Here is a 23,479-nt window from a genome sequence, read left to right on the forward strand (position 1 = left end):
AACTACCCGAATGAGAAATGGAACCAAGGTTGGGTTACGAGTAAGGAAACCATGGTTTTTGGCGGTTTGGAATTTTAGAAATTCTTACTTGAAGCAGAGCCTGAAGGGAATGTTAAGTGATGTCAGTCTGGGGATCTGTAGGGTCCAATGTCATGGGAACCAACAGGAGTAAAATAGAAAGGGTGGCAGAAGCCAAATAAGACTTAAGAAGATAGCCATAAAGGGGACATCATTTTGACAAACTGGAGGAGCAGGCAATCTGGGTGAAGAGAATGGTACTGGCAATAGCATGGAAATAGTAGGATGCCATGAAAAGCTTGTGCAAACAGTGAAGAGACCAGTTAAACTGGATCAGGTATGGACAAGAAATTAGGATGTGCAAAGGTCCTTAGAACAGAAGGAGTTTGTGTCTAACTAAGTAGACCCTAGGGGGATTTATAAGCTTGGAAGTGATATCCTTCATTCAGAGCTCGACACCGAAAAGTACCTCTGAACGCAGAGCTGAGACTGGAAGGCTAGAGACCATTACTGTGGGCTGGATGAGAAGTAATGCAAGGGAGAGCGAAGTGGGTAAAGTCAAGCATAAGTAACTTGGGAGCTGATTTTTTAATCAGCAGTCAAGAAGATGGCAGAGTGGAGACGTATTGCAAATTTGTGGGTCCCTTATTCGCTACTCTGAGTTCTTAAGGCCCGCATTGGAGTTTATAAATCTTTGCACCTAGAGTGCCTTTCTCACGATGTAGCACATGGAAGGAGATCAGTAAATGCTTAGAATAATTCATTTGGAAGAATGGAGGTTTTAAGTTTTCGTTGATCTGTAAAAATTAGAAACAGAAACGTTCCTGGAGTTCTTCCCTTTCCTACAGAGGCAGGCTCAAACAATTCATTGCCAATGAAATGAGAGCACATCCCTGGGGAGTTGGTGGAAGCTCCTCAGAGTCCCTGAAAGCTATAATCCCCTGCAGGTCTAGGACTCCTTATACCAGGGCCTCTGATACTTAGCTGCTTATAGATACTTTGACTGCTGTCACCTCACTGAGTCCACCCAAAAGCCCTGTCAAATACCCAGTTATTATCTTCATTTTACAGAGGAGGAGATTGAGGTTCAGAGAGGATATGGTTTACTCCAGCAGATTTGAATCAAAACCTTGAGTGTCTGCTCACTGGATCATAACACAGTCTGACTATTGAAAACAGCTGGCCCTGATCTTGCTGTCCATTGACTGGGGTTGGAGTTGTTTCTTTTTATAGCCCAGAAAAGGCTTTAGACAAATGAAGTCTCCTTTTTGTTTGTTTCTTTTGTTTTTGTCCTTAGGTGCTTGTGACAAAAATTCACTAGCTGTCAAGCATGTGTTAAGGAAAATGGGTTTGAACTGCTGTGGTTTTTTGAGTACTGGACTGGGATGTCAGAAACCTTTGCCATCACGGGAAATTCTGTCACTCTGGATTTACTATCTGTTCCCCACAGCTGAATTCCTCAGCAGTGTGATTTAGCACCCTGGCTCCCCATCAACCAGTTTTGGCATTTATTTGAATGCATTACCCCACTGGTTTCCATAAACTATTTTACAATTGTTTAAAATAAATGACTGTTTATTTCCACAGAAACCATCTGTATTCCTTTACAGAGCGACAGATAAGTATATGTAAACTTTGGTAATGTCTCAGTGACTCAAGTTAAGAGAAACTGATTGAATTGAAAAATTGCATGCTTCAGGACAGTGTTAAAGGTTTCCATCCTTTCTAACAAATGATAGGTGGATTTGAAGGAGGAAAAAAATATATATTTTACAAGTACTATCAGGCCTCCTTTCTCTAAAGGGGCGGTGCAATTTCTGGACAGTGATGGGATGGGGACTGTTGGCATTCCTCCTTGCAGCAAACTCTGCTGGGCATGGCACGTAGGATAGGAAGATCCTCGCCATTAGTTTCCAGCCTTCCCCATGTTTTAAGTTTGGGGCTGCCCTTGCCTTATGTCTTTTTTTGTTATTGTTCTGATGTTGAATAGTTTGATTTAGGCCTATGTGCTGGAGCTCAGACAGCTCTGGGTACCAGCTCATTGAGATAGGTTGCTGTGACCTGAGTGAGAGAACCAGAACTGATGAAGAAGAACTGGCCCCTGGCAGTGATGGTCTTCCATTCGCCAGCCACTGCTGGGTCACACTGGTGATCCAGTCTCAAAGAAACTCAAAGAGTTGGGATACTATTAGGTGTCTTCAAATGGTTGAGGACATTTGGATCTTAGGAAGGTGGAACTCCAAGTTTGCTTTGGAGTAGGAGGTAGTCTGAATGGTAGAGAAGGCTGAACTTTAGTCGCCAAATATCCACTAAGCCTACTGTGTACTTAGGCCATCCTAGGGATGGCAAGATACTGACACGTGCTCTCCATGCTGAAGTGGTCTTACAGCTAGTAAGAAGAGGCAGAAGTATTGTTAGTGTAGAGATGGTTTTAGTGTGGCGCATCCAGGGAAGACCAAAGACAGTGACACGTGAGCAAACTTTGACTTCTTGCAGAGAAGAGAACGTGAACTAGAGAAGTGTAGTGGGGGAAAGAATATTCCAGACTGAGGGACTGGCATGAGCAATAAGACACAGAGGTCTGAAACTATAGTTTGGGAGACTTTTCCAGGTTACTGTATCATTAGGTGGGAAGGGAAGAGAGATGAGAGCAGAAAAGAAGACCTCTAGGGGCTCTAGTGCATTTTGAAGAAAACTTCAGTGCTTCTTGGAAAGCAGAAACAACAGGCCAGGTGTCAGGGCATACATTGTCCATGTACTCTGCCTGTACTCGCTCACTGATTTCTTAGGACATCCCTAAGAGTTAGATGCTATTGTTATTCCTCCTTTACAGATGAAAACCTAAGGTACCAAAATATTCAATAATTCTCCCAGGGTCGTGCAGCTAGTAACTGATAGAGCTGGAATTCAAATCCAAGCTTTTGCATAAAGCCATTTGACCATGCCATCGCAGATGTGTTGGGGTCCGCAGAGGCAGAGCTGCGTGCACTTAGGCACACACATTTAGGACAGGGATTGAATGCAGATCTTCTCCTGCCCATACTGCAGGAGAGGATTACTGGCATAGAATCTTGGGTCTCAAAGCCTAGTAGAGGCATCAGGACTGCCCTATAGAGAGGTTGGTTAGCCAGAGAAGCAGTATAAGGTCACCCTTTGTTTTCCACGGCCCCATCTAAATCCAGGAAGGGGAAGTATTATTGTCCAGACTCGAGTTACATAGCAGCAGATAGGAATTCTGACCTTTGCTCTATAGTTGTGGTCTCCCATTGTGATTGGCCCTGAACAATCCGTCCAGTCCTCACTGCCAGCTTCTTTGGGAAGTTCTGGAAGTCTCTGGGATTTACCCAGGACTTAACTCTGAACCTCAGAAACCCTTGAGCAGGCGGTATTTCTGGCTCCCCAACTGTTGAGTTATCTCCCTGCAGCTGCTGAGCACGCGTGATCTGAAGGGCCAAATGAAGCCAGACAAAGCTCCGGAGGCTACAGTCCCTAATCTAGTTGGAATAGGTTTTCAAATAAAAATCATTATCAATCTATGCCCTTTGTCTAGCATCCAAATAACATAGAAATCTGTCTGTCTGTCTATCTATCTATCTATCTATCTATCTATCTATCTATCTATCTATCTATCTATCTATTATTTTTTAACTTACAAAGACTGTTTTTGTGGAGACCCAAAGCCCATTTGTTGGCCACTGGAGACCCCCTTGCAGAGGGGTCTAGGGAAGGAGACGAGCCAGTCAAGGTGCGATCGATGTAGCACCGATGAAAAATACAACTTTCCTCTAGTTCTTAAATGCTTCCCCCCCGCCCCCCACTAGCATGATCCAGATTCTACCTCGCAAGTCTGGCTAGACTAGAGGATGTACACTGTTACAGATAGGAACTGGAAACACAGGGAATCCAGGGCGGATGATACCTTCAGGACCAGCGATGTGAGTGGCAATACTGGTAGAGGGAGAGTGGGTTGGAAAGCGGGAACCGATTACAAGGATCTACATGTGACCTCCTCCCTGGGGCACGGACAACATAAAAGTAGGTGAAGGGAGACGTCAGAGAGGGCAAGATATGACAAAATAATAATTTATAAATTATCAAGGGCTCATCGGGGAGGGGAAAAATGAAGACCTGATGCCAAGGGCTTAAGTGGAGAGCAAATGTTTGGAGACTGATGAGGGCAATGAATATACAGATGTGCTTTACACAATTGATGTATATATGGATTATGATAAGAGTTGTATGAGCCCCTAATAAAACGATAACAAAAAATGAGTAGATCAAGGTATTAATCTTTTGATTTATATGAAACATTTTTGTATGAGGCCAATAAGGGTTGTATAAAAAAGGCCTGTTTTGATAAAAAGAAGAGTCTTTTTTTCCTGCTGCCATGCCATCTTATATACCCCAGAGGTCGTTAAGTGTAGCCATGAGAGCAGTTTGACTTCTGTCCTTCTAGATTATGTGTACATATTTGTATGTGCACACGTGTGTGTTTGTACACTTGCACTTCCAAAAATACATATACATAGCTAGGTTTTATTTTATTGAAATTAAGCCTATATCTTGCTTTTTAAATTTAATGTATTTGACTGTATTAAAATATTGTAAAAGGATTTCCTGGTATTAACTTAGCTTACACTTTTTAATTTGTACATCCCAATGTACAGATAGGTTGTAACTTTTTTAATAGACTCTTCTGATGAACACTGAGATTGTATGCATTTATACATATATATACACGTCATTGAATATACATCGTTGTAGCTTGGTCTGATATTTCTTAGGATAGATTTCCAGAAGTGGGATTGTTGGGTCAAGGGAATTCAATTTTAAATGCTACTGTGTTGAAGTCATTCTATTTAACAGCGATTACTGAACACCTACAAAGAGCTTATTTTTGTGCTGGAACCCTGGGAGTACAGAGATGAGATTTTAAAGAAAAGGAAAAAAGCTCTGTACCCCCACCCTGGTCTTCAAGAATGCACTGATAATGGGCCTGGGAGGGACAAATAGACACAAATGCCATAATCCAGTGAGCAAAATGCACCTATAGAAGAAGCAAGCCCCCAGGAATTTGGAATGAAAGAGGTCTTGATTCCAGCAGGGATCAGAGAAAGCTGCAGAGGAGGGGATGTGCCAAAAGATGTGCCTTCTTCCTCCTCCCAAGAGCCCCCGTGTGAGGCTGGGCATTCAAGAAGAAATTTGTTCTGGAGAATTATGATGCTTCTGCTTTTTCTTCTATACAAAGAAGGAAATATCGGCCGCATGCCCTTTCTTTTCCTCCTGTTGGCGCTTTCTGATTGATGATTGGAAGTGATGGCAATACATAAACTATTTTTCTTTTTATTTTATGACCTGATAATAGCAGTAACATATTTCCAGTAAATGTTTTCTATCGCAATAAAAAAGTTGTAACAAGACTAGAAATAGGTATAGTTAAGCCCTAAAGAAATCACACTTACAGAACTGTGGATTGAGGCAGTAACTCCATAGATCATGTAACTGAGAAAAAGTCAGCCTCCCCCAAACCTGCCACCCCCAACTTAAAAAAAAATCAGAGTAAACAGCTGGTAGTTACTTATAAACTCAGATAGGTGCCTGCTGCAGTGTGGTGGTGCTCAGTTTTGACTTCCTGAAAACTAGCTACCCACTTCCTCTTCATTGCTGCCTGATTATCCCCACCCAACATCTATACTCCTTTCAAAATGTATCTATCTCATTATCGAAATTCTTTATTTTATCCCAAAGATCAACACTTACAGTGTTCTTTATGATATGTTATAACAAAGTCAGTAAGAGCTTTGGAATTAGACACCTGGATTCTGGGCCAATCCTTACCACGGGCAAGTGACTCAATCACTCTGTAAAATGGGGTTAGCTATTGCAAAGTGCTTTGTTCAGGCCCAGCTAAGTCCTTAATGTCAGTCACTGTGGTTATTATGGACATCTGAGAATGTAGCAGTATTTGGTTTATTTTCCACAAAGGGTAAATTGATGATTTTGTCAATTTGCATAAGCAGTTTTAATAACTGGCATTTCTTGAGTGCTTAGTATGTGCTCCCTATTGTGTTAGGCATTATCTTTGCAATTACTCCATGACAGTTTTTATCAAATAGCCTGTCCAGTATTGCATAGTTTATAATCGGGCCAAGACTTTAATTCATGTCTTTCTGATTCCTGAGCCCATGCTCTAACAGGTACCAAGGCCACATTCTAGGATCCCATGCCCACAGTTGGAGCAGAGAATGTGATGCTTTGAGTAGTACCGTCTTGCACCAGGCAGGCGCCATTTGGCTAGTGATGATTTGGAGCTGGTACTGTGCTCTGGAGCTCCAAGGCCAGACGGAAAGAAACATTTCCATTTCCCTTGTGGCAGGCAGAACTGCCTGCTCCTGAGCACAGCCTTGCTTAGGCTGGCCACATTTCTTTAGAGGATGAAGAGCCTCCATTTTTCCATGTCCGGTATCCTAAACATTCTCGAAAAATTAGGCCTTTGCCTTTAATTTCTGAATCTAGCTGACACATTCATGAATGGTCAAGAACAGGCTTTCTGTCGACTTGAAGACTGCTGTGTGAAAGTGATTTTGCTGTACTATCAATAATGGTCATAATTTCTCCAATACTCTCATCAACAGTGAATTGAGTCTTCCAGCAAAGAAATGGAAACCCCAGTGCAGTGGTTTTAAAGTGATTTGTCTTGTAGATGGTGTAGTGCTTTAGTAAAATCAGGCCAGCGCAGCACTGTTGGGTCAGATATAAGTCTGATACAAATTAGTTGAGGGAAATTGATCATTGGCCCTTAGGTTATTTTTAACAACAGTAATTTATTAATCCCCCTTCCTGTATTTACATGTGTTTTAATAAGCTTGAACTATCATATAATCCTCAGGCCCATTAAATAGTTAGTTTGTTTCGGCCAAACCTTCGAGGAGAGCAAAACATGCTCTCACCTGCCGCCGCCACCCCGTCCCCCCGGGAATTGGCCTACCCTTCACAGTTATAGTGTTTGGTGTAGTGATGGCCCTATTTAAATACTTGAACCCACTCCCTACCCTCTACCTGAGCCCCCTGGTTGGGGTGTGCCTATTGCACAGACTTGCCCCGTGACCAGTCTGTTCTTCATTGCTACTGAAGGGTATGGGACACAGTATGGGAAATCAGCTCCAGGTGACCATGCTAAATGAAGCATCTGAAGGGTAGGTACACAAGAATAAGACATAGCTACAGTTAACTGCTGGGACGTATCCAATTTTGCAGCTAAAAATCTGTGCGTGGCTACATAAGTGGATGTATATATATATTACAGGTATGGTTGGTATTTTGGAGTACATGCATGTGGCTATGTAGGCATAATTGTGGACATATGAGTCCGAATTGGCTCAATGGCAGTAACTTTGATTTCATTTTGGATGTACTGCTTATATGAGGCCATAAAGGGCACACTTATGAAAACTACTTGAACATATCCAAACACCTCATGTTTGGACTGAATTACTTACTGGGCTTGGAGGCTAAGAACTATAGACTTGGGGGACATCTAAGTCACCTAGCATATCATAGCTCATAAAGATAGTGTTCTACCTCTTAATTTGGTTAGTAACATGTGGGGTCTTAAATGCTTATGAGTGGCTATCTAAGATACAACTATTGATGTCTTCCCTTCTGGAGCAAAGACTTAAAAGAAGCAATTAGTCCACAGGACTAATGAATCACATGGACTACAGCCTCCTCTAGCCTGAAGAAGTCAGAGGAAGCAGATGGTGCCTGGCTACCACTACCATCCACTTTACCAGGGACACAATAGAAAGTTTCAGTGGAATGGGACAAAAATGTAGAACACAATTCAAAGAAATGCTGTTAACCTGGAACTAAAGCCGCTGCCTCTCAGCCAGTGAATAGATTAGTGTATAACATAAACAACACTTGTGAGAATTGCGCTTCTGACAGCAATCCAACACTAAGCAGGCAGCTTTGTCTAAAAGCAAAAATGAGAGGTGGAGGAGGTTAGCAGCCACTGTCCTAGAACAATTTGTGTGTGGAATTGTTGAATTTCCTGTGGATATTTGTCCCTAAAGCACAGTGCAGTGTTCAGAAAAGGCTATCAGACATGAAGCCTACCCATATAGAAACTTTTGTGGTTCTTTCTGCTCTCCTCCTAATATGCACTTCTAAATAAGAAAGTTACTTAACTAAAATAAATATAAGAAATTTCCACAAGACTTTTTTCAGAAATGAATACCTCAAAACTATATAATAATACATTTAAATTGTTAATATTTTATTAAGAATCTTGGCTTTGAAGGTATGTATTGAGTTGATACTATCTCCCCTAAGCTCATGCCCACCTGGAGCCTCAGAATCCGACCTTATTTGGAAATACTGTTTTTACAGATGTAGTTCAAGTAAGATGAAGTAGGACAGGTGGGCCCTAGAGCCAGTATGACTGGTGCCCTTATAAGCAGAGATGAGAAGACACAGAGACAGAGCGAATGCCCTGTGAAGATGGAGGCGTCGCTAAGGTTTTAAGAGAGAGCCTGACTCTGTTGACACCTTGATTTCAGGCTTCTACTCTCCAAGATTGTGAGAGAAAAATTTCTGTTGTTTTAAGCAAAATGGAGGGGGAAAAAAAAAGAACAAAAGGGGAAAAAAAAGTTAATGGGGGCAAAATTGCACTCACAAACATTTGAACCTGAAGTGGCCAGGTCCGAACTTAGTTGATCTCTGGTGATCGGTTCAATTTAGTTGCGATTTTTTGCCATTATACTGGGGCTGAATGATGGTGATTTGGTTGAGGCCAAATGTCTGAAGAAAATTGGCTCTCTGATAAGAGTGCTGTTATCAGAGGGGGCTACCTTCTCATTTACATTTAGATGAGTATTGATTATTTATTTACTCAGAGAAGTGAGATTCCTTTCCAATCTTATCTTTCTGGTCTCTGCTTGTCAGCAGAAAGAGAGATAGAGCTCCTGACATGAGGCCAAGATAACAGCACTTTGTAGTAAAGATAAAAGTTGGAATGGGCCTTTTTTTAGTCTTGACTGAAAGGGTAAGTTTTAAAAATTAGAACTGATGGGCCATGCTTTCAAAACCTTTCCTGAAGGTTTTTCAGTTTAACTGGGCAGAAGAATTGCTTTATTGGAGCAGCCCTGGTCTGTCTTCTTTTGTAATAGGAGTTGTATTTAATTTGATTATATTCAGCTGTTTCATTGAGGGCAAATTGTGTATTGGCTCTGAGGAAACTAACGTATGACCTTATTGTCATGGCAGCTTGTTCTTGTTTTTAAAAAGAAAGAAAGAGATTTAAGTTTCAGATTAACTAATCTGAGCCTCATTGGAGTAGGGGGGCGTTATTAGCTACAGTGGTTATCCCTTGAATATAGTTCAATGCTTATATTAAGATTAAGCAGAAAATTATTATAGTTGCCTCCTGGAAGGGTTATAAGCAATGTAGCTGATGCTAAAAGCAAACACTTCCAAATAAGTGCTGTTGGGACTGAGCTCGAATACTGACAGGGTCAGCTTGGCTGTGATGTTTTGGCGCAGTGAGGAAGCTTGCCGTTAAAAGAGACCAGACTTGGCACCATTTGCTTCTAACTAGTATCTCTGTTGGACATTGAATAATGAAGACCAAAGAAGAATCATTCTGTTTCAACTACGGTGCTGGCAAAGAATGTTGAAAGTACCATAGACTGCCAAAAGAACAAATAAACTTATCTTGGAAGAAGTACAGCCAGAATACTCTTTTAGAGGTAACGATGTTGAGACTGTCTCACATATCTTAGACATGTTGTCAGGAGAGACCAGTTCCTGGAGAAGCATGTCATGCTGGGTAAAGAGGGGCAGCACAAAGAGGAAGACTCTCAACAAGATGGATTGACACAGTGGATGAAACTGTGGGCTCAAACCCAGTAACAATTGTGAGCATGGCCCAGGCCTCGGCATGTGGTTGCTGTAAGTCGGAGCTGACTCGATGGCATCTGGCAACAAGTCTCTCTACCACCAGTCCCCGCTAGTTCATTGTCAACAGTGCCACCAGAAAAATCGTAACCGAAAATGCTACACTCATGGTGTCCTACTCTGTGCTTATAAGAGAAAACCAAATCTTTACCACCAGGTACCTCCTAGCTTCCACTCAAAACATCTGTTGGCCTCTTCCACATTCTAATTTTCATAGTCTATATGGGCTCTTCGGTCCTCCTTTGCCTTTGCCCATGTTTTCTCTATAAACACTCTTACTTTCTGCTTCGTCACCTGCCTCCAGTTCATCCTCTAAGATCCAATTCAGATGTTTCTACATCAGGGAAGAGGTGAATGAGGTTAGTTATCTTACTGCTCCCACCATGCTTTGTCCCTGTGCTGGTCTGAACACTTTTACAATTTATCTGCTGAAGTGTGTTTCCCCACCTCCCTCATCCTCCTTGAGGGCAGGAATCATTGATCACGCATCTCTGTGTGTGGCACATCATTGATATTTGGAATATTTGTTAGATGAGTATGAATGGCATTGCAGTGTCACAAATCATTTGGTATCTGTGCTGGCGTGGCTTAATCTACGGGTTTTTTTTTTTACTATATTTGTAGGGCCTGAGAGACTGAAGATCTTGGGAATCCTGGCTACTGAATAAATGTCTAATATTACATTCAGCCTATTGTTTGAACCAATATGCACCCCTTTCCTTTGACTTTATTTTTCCCCAACCGAGTGGTTCTCAAACTTAGGGTATAGTGGTTACGCCTTGGACTGTGATCCTTATGGTTGGCAGTTCAAGATGACCAGCAGCTGCGTGGGAGAAAGACTGGGTTTTCTACCCCCTTAAAAAGTTAGTGTGGGAAACCCATAGGGGCTCACTATGAATCAGCATTGACTCGATAGTAGTGAAAGTGAGAGATTAATTTATGTTTTCTCCACCTCAATCCAAAAGACATTTGGGTACATGCATTATTATAATAGAATTTAAAGTATTTAAACTGTTACGGGAATTACATGAAAGAAAAAGGAAACGTTTAGCAGAAATATGGGCCCAGAGGAAGAATTGGCATAGAAATTGTGTACCTAGTTCATCAAAACCTTGTGACATATTTGTGTGATGTTGAGTTTCCTGATGGGTAAGGAGAAAGGGACACAGGATCAGTTAGTTACAAGATTTATGTTGGGGGGAACTGATCACAATGATCCACATGTAACCCCCTCCCAGGGTGACAGATAGTGGGTGAAGGGAGACATCGGTCAGTGTAAGGCATGAAAAAATAGTAATAATTTATAAGTTATTGAGAGTTCATGAGGGAGGAAGGGGTGGAGGAAGGGGGAAAATGAGCTGAAACCAAGGGCTCAAGTAGAAAGTTTTGAGGTTGATGATGGCAGCATGTGTGCATATGTGCTTGACACAATGGATGTAGGTATGGATTGTCCTAAGAGCTGTATGAGCCCCCAATAAAGTGCTTAAAAATTATTTTAAACTGTATAAAGTAACAAAAGCACACCCGTTCTTCTAGAGAGGCCCTGCTTTTCTTGAAACCAAGGTCTCACGGAAGGGTCTCCCTTGAGTCTTTAGAAAGATACAGAATTCTCTTTTAGGTGCACTGAGCCATTTGTACTGCTTTATAATTTAATTAACTGTTTATCTCATATATTATACATCTAGCTATCTGTATAAATGTATATAAAATTATTAGCATTCTGGTATTGTTTCTCTAGAGAACCCTGTCTAACGCATTTGGTGCCAGGAGTGCTTCTAGAGAACTACAATCATAAATATGAGCTTAAATTGGCTCTCTAGCCTGATTAGTCTTTAACAGCACTAATAATGCTACCTCTATGCCCCAGAGCATGGACAAGTCTGCCACTCTTACTAAGCCACGGTGTGAACCAGCAGAGCTCATACCTACAGTAGCACTGCCGATAGATGAGGTGCTGGTGAAAGGAGGGGCTCTGAGTGATCGTATGGATGACAAGTATAGGGAAGCTGGTTGGCTGGTCCTTCTTACAATAGAAAGTGTGATTAAGGAGAGGGATGGTCTCAGAGCCTCAGAAGCACGCGTGCCTCAGGTGCAGACTAGCAGATTTGAAAACTTCCATCTGTGCTACAAAGGAGACCCTTCTCTCTAGTCAAAGAGCCAACATTGCTGAGAACCAGGTCCAGAGTCTCATTATGCGAGTGGCTGAATTACAAAGGCAGCTGAATTGCAGATCTAGAGTAGTGTCTGATACCAAAGTCAGGGCATTGATTGGGAAAAGTTGGGACCCTGAAACATGGGATGGGAACATATGGGCTGATGATCCAGAAGAGGAGGCTATTCAGCCCCTACACACAATTGACCCACCCCAGTCAATAGATCCATCCCTCCTAGCTGAAAGTATTAATTCACAATCCACACCTGAGCAGATTAGCCAAACTATTCAAGGAGAAATGCCATGTTGGGCTGCATTGCCTGAGGGAGATACCTTACAAGATATTGCTGAGAGCACAGGGAAACACCCTCACCACCCATTGTTTTCTCTAGTCCTGTAACTAAAATTAAGTCTCAGAAAGCTCCTAAAGGTGAGGTTGAGATTACCCAAGAAAATCGTGCTATACTCACAAAGATCTGCTCGAGTTTTCAAATATGTACATGCAGAAGCCTGGGGAATATCCCTGGGAATGGTTACTAAGGGTGTGGGATACTGGTGCACGAAATGTAATATTAGACCGGTCTGAGTTTCTGGATATGGGACCCCTAAGCACAGACTCTTCTTTCAATGTCTCTGCGAGACAGGCTAAAAAAGGATCTAAGTCTTTATTTGGTTGGTTCAATGAAGCATGGACTGCCAGATGGCCCAGATTAGACCAACTTGAAATACCTGACCTACCTTGGTACACTGTAGAGGAAGGCATCCAAAAGCTTAGAGAAATTGGTATGTTAGAATGGATCTATCAAGATATTCCCATAGACCCAAAAAGGGGGTGTCCTGAGGACATATCCTTTACCACAACCATAAGGAACAAGTTTGTGAAGTGGGCCCCAGCATCTCTGCAGACTCCTGCAATTGCTATTTTATGTGCACCAGGATTAACAGTGGGCACTGCTCTAAGCGAACTCCATTTGCCCACAATGGGGCTGATTGGTCCCCATGGTTGTAGAGGGCAGGTGTCAGCACTGAGTCAACAGATACGGGGTGGGCATGGTTATAATAGACAACAAGTTTTCAATAATAAAGCAACCTGTCTCGCATGGAATTATGGCCTTGGCTACTTAGCCACAGTGTCCCTAGGAATGAAATAGATGGGAAACCTACTAAATATTTATGTGGTCTATACAGGCGGAAGAATGGTAGATCAAATGAACAGCAGAATAGACAGTCATGATCGCTCATTCAATTCCCAGACGTGAGCCAATTTACAGATCCACAACCCCTTGAATGAGGAGAAGGCCAGATCCCTTGTAAAGAGGACCCTGGTCCATCCCTGAAGGTTTATACTGTTAGTCTTTTTTCTAGCCTTCCCCAAAGGGATCTGCGGCCTTTTACAAGAGTGACTGTTCATTGGGGAAAAGGAAATAGTCAAACTTTTGGGGGATTCCTGGCCACTGGCTCTGAACTGACACTAATTCCAAGAGACACAAAGTGTTTCGAAGGCCCACCAGTTAGAGTAGGGGCCTATGGAGGTCAAGTTATCAATGGAATTTTGTCTCAGGTACACCTCACTGTGGGCCCAGTGGGACCCTGGATGCATCCTGTTGTATTTCCCCAGTTCCAGAATGCATCATTGGAATAGACATACTTAGTAACTGGCAGAACCTTTATATTGGATCCCTGAAATGTGGAATAAAGGCTATCATGGTAGGAAAGGCCAAGTGGTCACCATTAGAACTGCTGTTGCATAAGAAAATAGTCAACCAAAAGCAGTACCGCATTCTTAGAGGGATTGCAGAGATCAGTGCCACCATCAAAGACTTGAAAGATGCAGGAGTGGTGATTTCTACCACTCACCTATTTGGCCAGAAAAGAAGAGAGATGGGTCCTGGAGAATGACAATGGATTATTGTAATTTAACCAGGTAGTTACTCCAATTGCAGCTGCCATTCCAGATGTGATTTCATTGCTTAAGCAAATTAATACTTCTCCAGGTTCTTGGTATGCAGCTATTGATCTGGCTAATGCCTTCTTCTCAATACCAGTCTCAAAGGACCACCAGAAGCAGTTTGCCTTCAGCTGGCAGGGGCAACAATACACGTTCACAACTCTTCCCCTGGGAGTATATCAAGTCTTCTGCCTTGTGCCATAATTTAGTCTGGACCTTGATTGCCTGCCTATTCCACAAAATGTCACACTGGTCCATTATATTGATGACATTATGCTGATTGGACCCACTAATGAGGATGTATCAAAGACTAGATTCATTGGTACAACTTCTGCATACAAGAGGTTGGGAAATTAACCCAATGAAGATTCAGGCACCCTCCACCTTAGTAAAATTTCTAGGGGTCCAGTGGTGTAGGTTATGTTGAGATAGTCCTACTAAAGTGAAGAATAAGCTATTGCATTTGGCCCCACCAATGACTCAAAAGGAGGCACAATGCCTAGTGGGCCTTATTTCGGATTTTGGAGGCAACATATCCCTCACTTGGGTGTTCTACTTCCACCTATTTATTAAGTGACATGAAAAGCCTCCAATTTTGAGTGGGGCCCAGAACAAGAAAAGGCTCTGAAACAGGTTCAGGCTGCCATGCAAGCTGCTTTGCCACTGGGACCATATGATCCAGCTGACCCAATGGTGCTAGAGGTGTCAGTTGTAGATAAAGATGCAGTGTGGAGTCCTTGGCAGACCCCTATTGGTGAATCACAGCGTAGACCGTTGGGACTTTGGAGTAAAGTCCTGCCATCCTCTGCAGACAACTGCACCCCCTTTGAAAAACAGCTGTTGCCTGTTACTGGGCCTTGGTGGAGACTGAAGGCCTCACCATGGGCCACCAAGTCACCATGAGGCCTGAATTACCTATCATGAACTGGGTATTGTCTCACCCATGTAATCATAAAGTTGGACGTGCGCAGCAACACTCCATTGTTAAATGGAAGTTGTATATACAAGATCGGGCCAAAGCAAGACCTGAAGGAACAAGTAAGCTGCATGAAGCAGTGGCCCAAATGCCCACAGTCTCCACTCCTGCCACATTGCCTCCTTTCTCCCAGTCTGCACCTATGGCCTCCTGGGGAGTTCCTTACCATACTTTAAGTGAAGACCAAAAAAGTCATGCTTGGTTTACGGATGGCTCTGCACGATATGCAGGTGCCACTCGTAAGTGGACAGCAGCAGCACTACAGCACCTTTCTGGGAGCTCCCTAAAGGACAGTGGTGAAGGGAAATCTTCCCAATGGGCAGAACTTCGAGCAGTGCACCTTGCCGGATAAGGAAAAATGGCCAGATGTGAGACTATATACTGATTCATGGGCTGTGACTAATGGCTTGGCCGGATGGTCAGGGAATTGGAAGGACCATGATTGGAAAATTGGTGACAAGGAGGTGTGGGGAAGAGGTATGTGGATAGACCTCTCTGAATGGGCCAAGAAAGTAAAGTTAATTGTATCTCACGGAAACGCTCACCAAAGGATTACCTCTGAAGAGGAGGACTTTAATAATCAAGTGGATAAGATGACACGCGCTGTGGAGACTGGTCCTCCTCTTTCCTCTGCCGCTCCTGTTATCGCCCAATGGGCACATGAACAAAGTGGACATGGTGACAGGGATGGAGGTTATGCATGGGCACAGCAACATGGACTTCCACTCACCCAGGCTGACTTGGCCACTGCCACTGCTGAGTGCCCCATCCGTCAGCAGCAGAAACCAACATTAAGTCCAAAATATGGGACCATTCCTTGGGGAGATCAACTTGATGGCAGGTTGGTTATATAGGACCACTTCTATCATGGAGGGGACAGCGTTTTGTTCTTACTGGAATAGACACCTACTCTGGATATGGATTTGCCTTCCCTGCACGTGATGCTTCTGCCAAAACTGCTATTTGTGGACTTACAGAATGCCTCATCCACCGGCATGGCATCCCACATAGCATTGCTTCAGATCAAGGAACTCACTTTACAGCAAATACAGTGCAGCAATGGGCCCATTCCCATGGAATCCACTGGTCGTATCATGTTCCTCATCATCCTGAAGCTGCCGGCTTGATAGAACGATGGAATGGGCTCCTGAAAACAGAATCACGGAGCCATCTAGGTGACAACAACTTGCGGGTCTGGGACAATGTTCTCCAGGAAGCTGTATACGCTTTAAACCAGCGGGCAATATATGGCACTGTGTCTCCAATAGCCAGAATTCATGGGTCCAGAACCAAGGGGTGGAAGCTGGAGTGGCACCACTCACTGTTACTCCTAGTGGTCCATTTGTAGCATTTTTCCTTCCTGTCCCAGCAACCCTGTGCTCCTCAGGCTTGGAGGTCCTGGTCCCGAAGAAAGGAACTCTCCCACCTGGAAACACAGCATGGAATCCACTGAACTGACAGCTGAGAATGCCCCCTGACCACTTTGGGCTTCTCATGCCTTTGCATCAACAGGTCAGGAAGGGTGTCATTGTACTGACTGGTGTGATTGATCCTGATTACCAAGGAGAAATTGGACTGGTACTACATAATGGAGGTAAAGAAGAATATGTCTGGAATCCAGGAGATCCCATAGGCCGACTCTTAGTGTTACCATGCCCTGTGATTAAAGTAAATGGTAAATTACAGCAACCCAATCCTGACAGGACGTATAATGACCCAGACCCTTCTGGAATGACGGTCTGGGTCATTGCACCAGGCAAAAAATCCAGTCAGCTGAGGTGCTTGCTGAGGGCAAAAGTAATACAGAATGGGTAGGAGAAGATGGTAGTTCTACCTATCAGTTACGACCAAGTGATCAATTGCAAAAGCGAGGTTTGTCGTTGTCAGTGTATTTTCTTTATATGTGCTTATTGAATATATTTCCTTTGTTCTTGTATAATATATCAGGTACAATTGTACTCAGTGTGTTTTCATTTACATGTATGATAGATGTTTGATGATTAGTATAAGTGTGATTTCATTAATGTCCAGAAATTATGTACAGCTAATAAATTGTGTATAGGCACCAAGTTGGCAAGGGGTGGATTGAGGTAATTAGTTTATTGTGCCAACCTAGCCGATAAACACATGTGTGGTTAATTGAAGGGCAGAACAATAAATGGCTTGGTGAGCCTTACCTTTCATGTTCTAGGGTCTCTTGTTTTCTGATGGTGGGACCAGGGTACAGCTGCCTTAGCCAGTGCCCTGCTGTAGCTTGCAAGGCTCACTTCCTGCAAGACCTCCCTGAGGAGAAGCCCCAATGGACCTTTCCCGATGCAGCCCTGGGTGCTGGAACAGCCATGAGGAGACCCCTGCCAGCGCTGAGATGTTTACCTATTCATTGAGTTTGGCTTTCCTCCTGCAGTCGGCATCATTGCATCTGTTTTGTGAAATGGAGGAGGACTTTGTGGATTGGTGTTGGACATATGGGTTTATGTGTTAATGTTGAACTTGTCGGTTTGGGCAGCACTGGGTTGGGTTTGTTTCCTTGATGCACACTTAACCTTTATATAAAACTCATACATGAGTTTCTATGAATTTATTTCTCTAAAGTTCCCAGACTAACATAGCTAGAGACCATAATTTCGTGTAACTAGTGGCACAAGGGTTAAGTAGCTCAGCTGCTCACAGAGAAAGGTTGGTGATTCGCCCTCAGCAGTCACTATGCAGGAGCAAAATGTGGTAATCTGTTTCTGTAATGATGGACAGCCTTGGGAACCCTAAGGGGCAGGTTCTACTCTGGATCAACATCAACTCAATAGCAGTGGTTCAGTGTTGGGTTTATAGCTTGGCATATAGTGAATCACAGTTGTCATAATCCTGATGATTGTAAACAGATATATGGTAAGAACTTCATTTAAGTGAAGTACTGTGGCACGTAATATACTTCAGGAATGCAAGCCTGAGCAGTATGAATTGTTTCACTGCTTCCTGGGGGACAGTGAACACATTTTTAGCATCTGTAAAAGTCATCATTTCCTCTGTAAAATGGAATTCGTACTCATTGCACCTCTAGGGCGACTGGAGAGTAAATGGGATGATATATGTAAAAAAGAGCCTCATAGTGTCAGCCACATTGTTGTAGAGCCTTTGATAATGGTATTTATGATGATCAGGATTGTTATGCTCTCTTTGTGTTCTTAACAATGTGATGATGATAGTAGCTGATGGTAATGATATTTAAATAATGCTATTAATCTATCAGTCATTAGTCTTAAATGCTTTATAACTATTAGCTAATTGAAGGTACATCTCCATTTTATAGATGAAGAAACTAAGGGAGGTTATAGAAATTTACTTAAAGCTATATAGCCCCAGACTTAATACTAGGTAACCTTGCCGAAGTCCATGTCCTTACCCACCAGATTCTGTTGCCTCTGATATTACCCTGCCTCTCATTGCACAGTGTGGCCTGAAGTTATCAATCCAGCCTTTTCAGAGGAAAACGATATGAAATAGTCTTTCTCTGGAAGGGTATCTGATCCAGTTTTCAGGTAAGAATTCAGAAAGAAATTGAGGTTTGTAAGAGGTAGTTTTCCACTTAAGGTTTGAATCTCGAGTCTCATCAACAGCATAACCTCCCTGCCTTCCGCAGAGTCAAAACCCATTAATCCTTTGTGGAATACAGAAGTGGCTTTCCGAGTTGTTTATTTTTTACAAAAGAACAGGGAGTACCCAGAGCAGAAGAAGAAACTCAAGATCTGTTACTAAACAAACTAAGCATAGATACGAATGTTCTTAGCAAAAGATTGATAAAACGATATGGCAAACATGCCTATATAAGATCATGTATCAGGCATCAAAGAACAAGAAATTTAAAAAGTATTTGCTAGAGACCATTGTGAATAAGGCGGAGTGCGGACCCAAAGCCCATCTATTGGCAAATGGACACCCCTTACAGAAGGGTCGCAGGGAGGAGACAGCCAGTCAGGGTGCAGTGTAGCAACGATGAAACATACAACTTTCCTCTAGTTTTTAAATGCTTCCTCCTGCTCCCTCACTATCATTATTTAATTCTACCTTACAAACCTGGTTAGACCAGAGGATGTACACTGATACAGATAGGAACTGGAAACATGGGAAATCCAGGACAGATGAACCTTTCAGGACCAGTGGTGAGAGTGGCGGTATTGGGAGGATGGAAGGAAAGTTGGGTCGAAAGGGTGAACCAATTCCAAAGTTCTACACATGCCCCCTCCCTGAGGTACGGACAGCAGAAAAGTAGGTGAAGGGAGACATTGGACAGTGTGAGACATGACAAAATAATAATTTATAAATTATTAAGGGTTCATGAGAGGGGGTGGGTGGGGAAGCACGGAAAAAAATGAGCTGCTAACAAGGGCTCAAGTAGAAAGCAAATGTTTAGAGAGTGATGATGGCAACAAATGTACTTGATACAATAGATGTATGTATGGATTGTGATAAGAGTTGTACGAGCTCCCAATAAAATGATTTTTTAAAAAAGGGTGCTTTAGTATGATCGTAGGCCCATGAGCCCATGACAGACCTATAACATGAGAGATTTGTTGTGTTTATTTCTTTAAAATTAATTATGTAAGATAATTTTCATTTTTGAATTCTAGAAATGACGTGCTGCAGAACCCAAATGAATCTACAAATCTATAAAAACTTATATTTATGGTATATATTATTGCTTTTTTAATTGGCCAGTAGTTTATCGTTTGAAAAAAAGATTCAAAGCACACACATTTTAGAGCCTAAAGCCCTTGGAGTTTAATTTACCCTTCGTACTACTACAGCCTTGTTTTAGGCAACTCATTTCAACTTGTCACCCTTCAAAGGCCCAATCTTTAAAATTAGGATCATAATGTCTACCTCTCAGGATTGCCAGGAGGATTCAGTGAAGTGACATGTGGAGTGGTTGCATATCATAAACATGTAGTAAGTGGACAGATATTCTCATACTGGGCATCAGGGGAGACAGTCATATAGCACCCCTCAAGCTGATTGTAATAGAAATATCGGCATGTTCCAAGAAAGAGGAAAATGAATATTGAACGATAGCATTCTGGCCCAGTACAGGGAGATATGGTTATCCTTAAAAGAGGTCCTTCCTCCTACTTCTGGATGCGTCATGATTTCCCTGATACACATTTGCCCAGGCAGTGAAGAAACTGTAAGGGAAGCTTATGTGCAAAGGGGACCAGCCTGAAATTCACCCTGATTTAGTCAGACCTTGGCTCCCATTTACCAGGAAAGGGATGACTTTCTTAGAATCTAGCTGTCAGGTAGGTTGACAGTTGGAGAAGCCCAATACTCTTAAGTTTAAGTCAGCATTCCAAGTAGCAGGGTTATTTAGGATGAAAATATCTCTCCACATAAACAGTTATTGACTGGTTTTGGTTAAATCATTATGGGGAAATCCATTAGCGAGTACCACAACAGATGATTTTTATAGTAGCTTCAGAAAAATAGCATAATAAGAATTAGAAGAACTTTTAAGTGCATATAAGGTGGTATCTCAATTTTTTAAACATTATTTAAGGGGCTCATACAACTCTTATCACAATCCATACATATACATACATCAATTGTATAAAGCACATTTGTACATTCTTTGCCCTAATCATTTTCAAAGCATTTGCTCTCCACTTAAGCCCTTTGCATCAGGTCCTCTTTTTTTCCCCCTCCCTGTGCTCCCTCATGAGCCCTTGATAATTTATAGATTGTTATTTTGTCATATCTTGCCCTATCTGGAGTCTCCCTTCACCCCCTTCTCTGCTGTCTGTCTCCCAGGGAGGAGGTCACATGTAGATCCTTGTAATTGGTTTCCCCTTTCCAACCCACTCACCCTCTACTCTCCCAGTATCGCCCCTCACACCTCTGGTCCTGAAGGTATCATCCACCCTGGATTCCCTGTGCCTCCAGCTCCTATCTGCACCAGTGTACAACCTCTGCTCTATCCAGTCTTGCAAGGTAGAATTCGGATCATGGTAGTTGGGGGAGGAAACATCCATGATCTGGGGGAAATCTGTGTTCTTCATTGGTACTACATCGCACCCTGACTGACTCATCTCCTCCCCTAAACCCCTCTGTGATGGGATCTCCAGTGGCCGAAAAATGGGCTTTGGGTCTCCACTCTGCACTTCCCTCTTCATTCACTATGGTATATATATATTTTCTTGGATGATTCCTTATACCTGGTCCCTTTGGCACCTCGTGATAGCACAGACTGGTGTGCTTCTTCCATGTGGGCTTTATTGTTTCTGAGCTAGATGACCGCTTGTTTATCTTCAAGCCTTTAAGACCCCAGACGCTATATCTTTTGATAGCCGGGCACCATCAGCTTTCTTCACCACATTTACTTGTTCACCCGCTTTGGCTTCAGCAGTTGTGTTGGGAGGGTGAGCATCATAGAGTGCCAGTTTAATAAAAGAAAATATTCATGAATTGAGGGAGTGCTTGAGTAGAGACCCAAGGTCCTTCCGCCACCTTAATACTAAACCTATAAATATAGACACATGGATCTATTTCTCCATCCTCATATATATATTTGCATGTACATGTCTTTGTCTAGACCTTTATAAATGCCCTTTGACTCCTAGCTCTTTCCTCCATCTCCCTTGACTTTCCTCCTGCCCTACTACCATGCTCTGTCCCCACCTGGGCTACAGCTATACCTCTTCTTTACATAACCTTACCCTTGATCATTCCCTACCAGGCCTGCCACTCCCCTCTCACCAACATTTTGGGTCCCATGTTGTTCCCTGTCCCTGGGTTTGTTAACACCACTTCCTTACCCCCCCACCTCTCCCTATCCCAAGTCCCCCCGGAACTGTTGGTCCCCTTGTTTTTCCTCCAGATAGTTCATCCAGCCTGCCTTACTGTTTTTTCAATTTTAAAAGTAATCTTTATTATTGTAAATTTGGAAAATAGAAAAAAAACCCACACATACTCATAATCCTATTATTCAGTGTAACTACTATTTCCATTTTGGAAATAACCTTTCCATCTTTTTCCCCCCATGACTTCACATTTATTTTTTAATTATTGTAATCATCCTATGCATATTGTGTAATAATTAGCTGTTTTCACAAAATGGTATATTATAAACAATTTCTATAAAATTAAATATTTTTTCAATATCACTTTTAATATCTTTATGCTATTTCACTATGTGGATATAGTATTATTATTGCTCAGTCCCTGTTAGACCTACACTACATCTGCATTTGAGCTATCATAGAAATTTAATTATTGTAGCTAAACTTGGTTCCACTGTAAATTCATAGTTGTACATACGGTATCGCTGGGACATACTGTAATAAGTCATTGTCTTAGAAATCATCTCTCTAGGCTCAGGAGTCACACCCTCCTTCTGGTGGGCTGAAGAGACCCACGTGTGGAAGAGCAAGTGTTCTGTGAGAGGATAAGGAGGATAGAAATTTCTTCCAAGCTAAGTTTGCTTGGCATGATGCTTATGTGATTATTTTGCCAATGAATGTACAAGCATCAATGCTCAACCAGCAACCATGCTTGCTAATCAACAAATGTTGTCACTGACAGGTGAAAAATGGAGGCTTTTTATAAGAATTATCTGCATTTCCATAGTTTTACTTACTTGATATATTTAAACCTAGAATTTTAGTATGTATAATGTTAAAACATATTACCTTCTTGACACGAACGCAGTGCATTAGTGCTTGTGCGAACTGAATAGGTTGTTGAGCACATTTTGCACAGTTGTATGTGTTTTGAGCATGTATTTTCTTGGCCAGCGCTTTCAGAGGCATGAAAAGGACAGAGTGTACGTAAGAACTCCAAGTGGTGGAAGGAGAAATGGGAAAAAGAATTGACTAGTTAGTGAAAATATCAAGTCTACCATGAAGCTTAAATGAAACTACCATGTTACATACATAGAACCTGAGGGGGAAGAGGACTGGAAATGAGTTGAAGTGCCTCACCTGACAAAAAAGAAGTACTTAGAGTTGAAAAATCAAGTTGACAGCAGCTGAAGAAGTTATCTAAAAATACATGTTACACCTGGGAGCTGCGGAAAGCTTCCAGCGCTTTCTCAGATCCCTTACACCGCTCACTCTGGCCAAACACACCTCCCAGAGTCAAACTAATAAGAGAGTTTCATATACCTCTGCTCTTTTCAATAACCATTAGCAAACCACAGGAACAGCCTCTTGAATCTGATCGTTGAACCAGTTAGGTGTTTTCAAAGAAGAGCAAGATTGTCATTTAGGTTTACAAAGAAATACATGAATAAATGTATAAAATGCCAAGTGTTTTTATTAAGATCTGTCAGAGCAGATGCAGGGTAGCTCGTAGTCCTTGTTTCCCGTGATATTGATTGAACCTGTGTTCCTTGTGTCCCGTCGTCGTCCCCCCCCCCCCCCCCCCGCTTAAAAAAAAGAAATCA

The 23,479-nt window shown here is 42.4% G+C and overlaps 1 protein-coding gene across 5 annotated transcripts in view; it reads left to right on the top strand.

The window, feature by feature from the left end:
* The window catches only part of MAPKAP1 (MAPK associated protein 1), a 304,461-nt gene that overhangs the window by 209,599 nt on the left and 71,383 nt on the right, over positions 1-23,479 (top strand). The gene's annotated exons all lie outside the window — the stretch shown is intronic.

Source organism: Tenrec ecaudatus, chromosome 10 (assembly GCF_050624435.1).
Source record: "Tenrec ecaudatus isolate mTenEca1 chromosome 10, mTenEca1.hap1, whole genome shotgun sequence".
Taxonomy (NCBI): domain Eukaryota; kingdom Metazoa; phylum Chordata; class Mammalia; order Afrosoricida; family Tenrecidae; genus Tenrec; species Tenrec ecaudatus.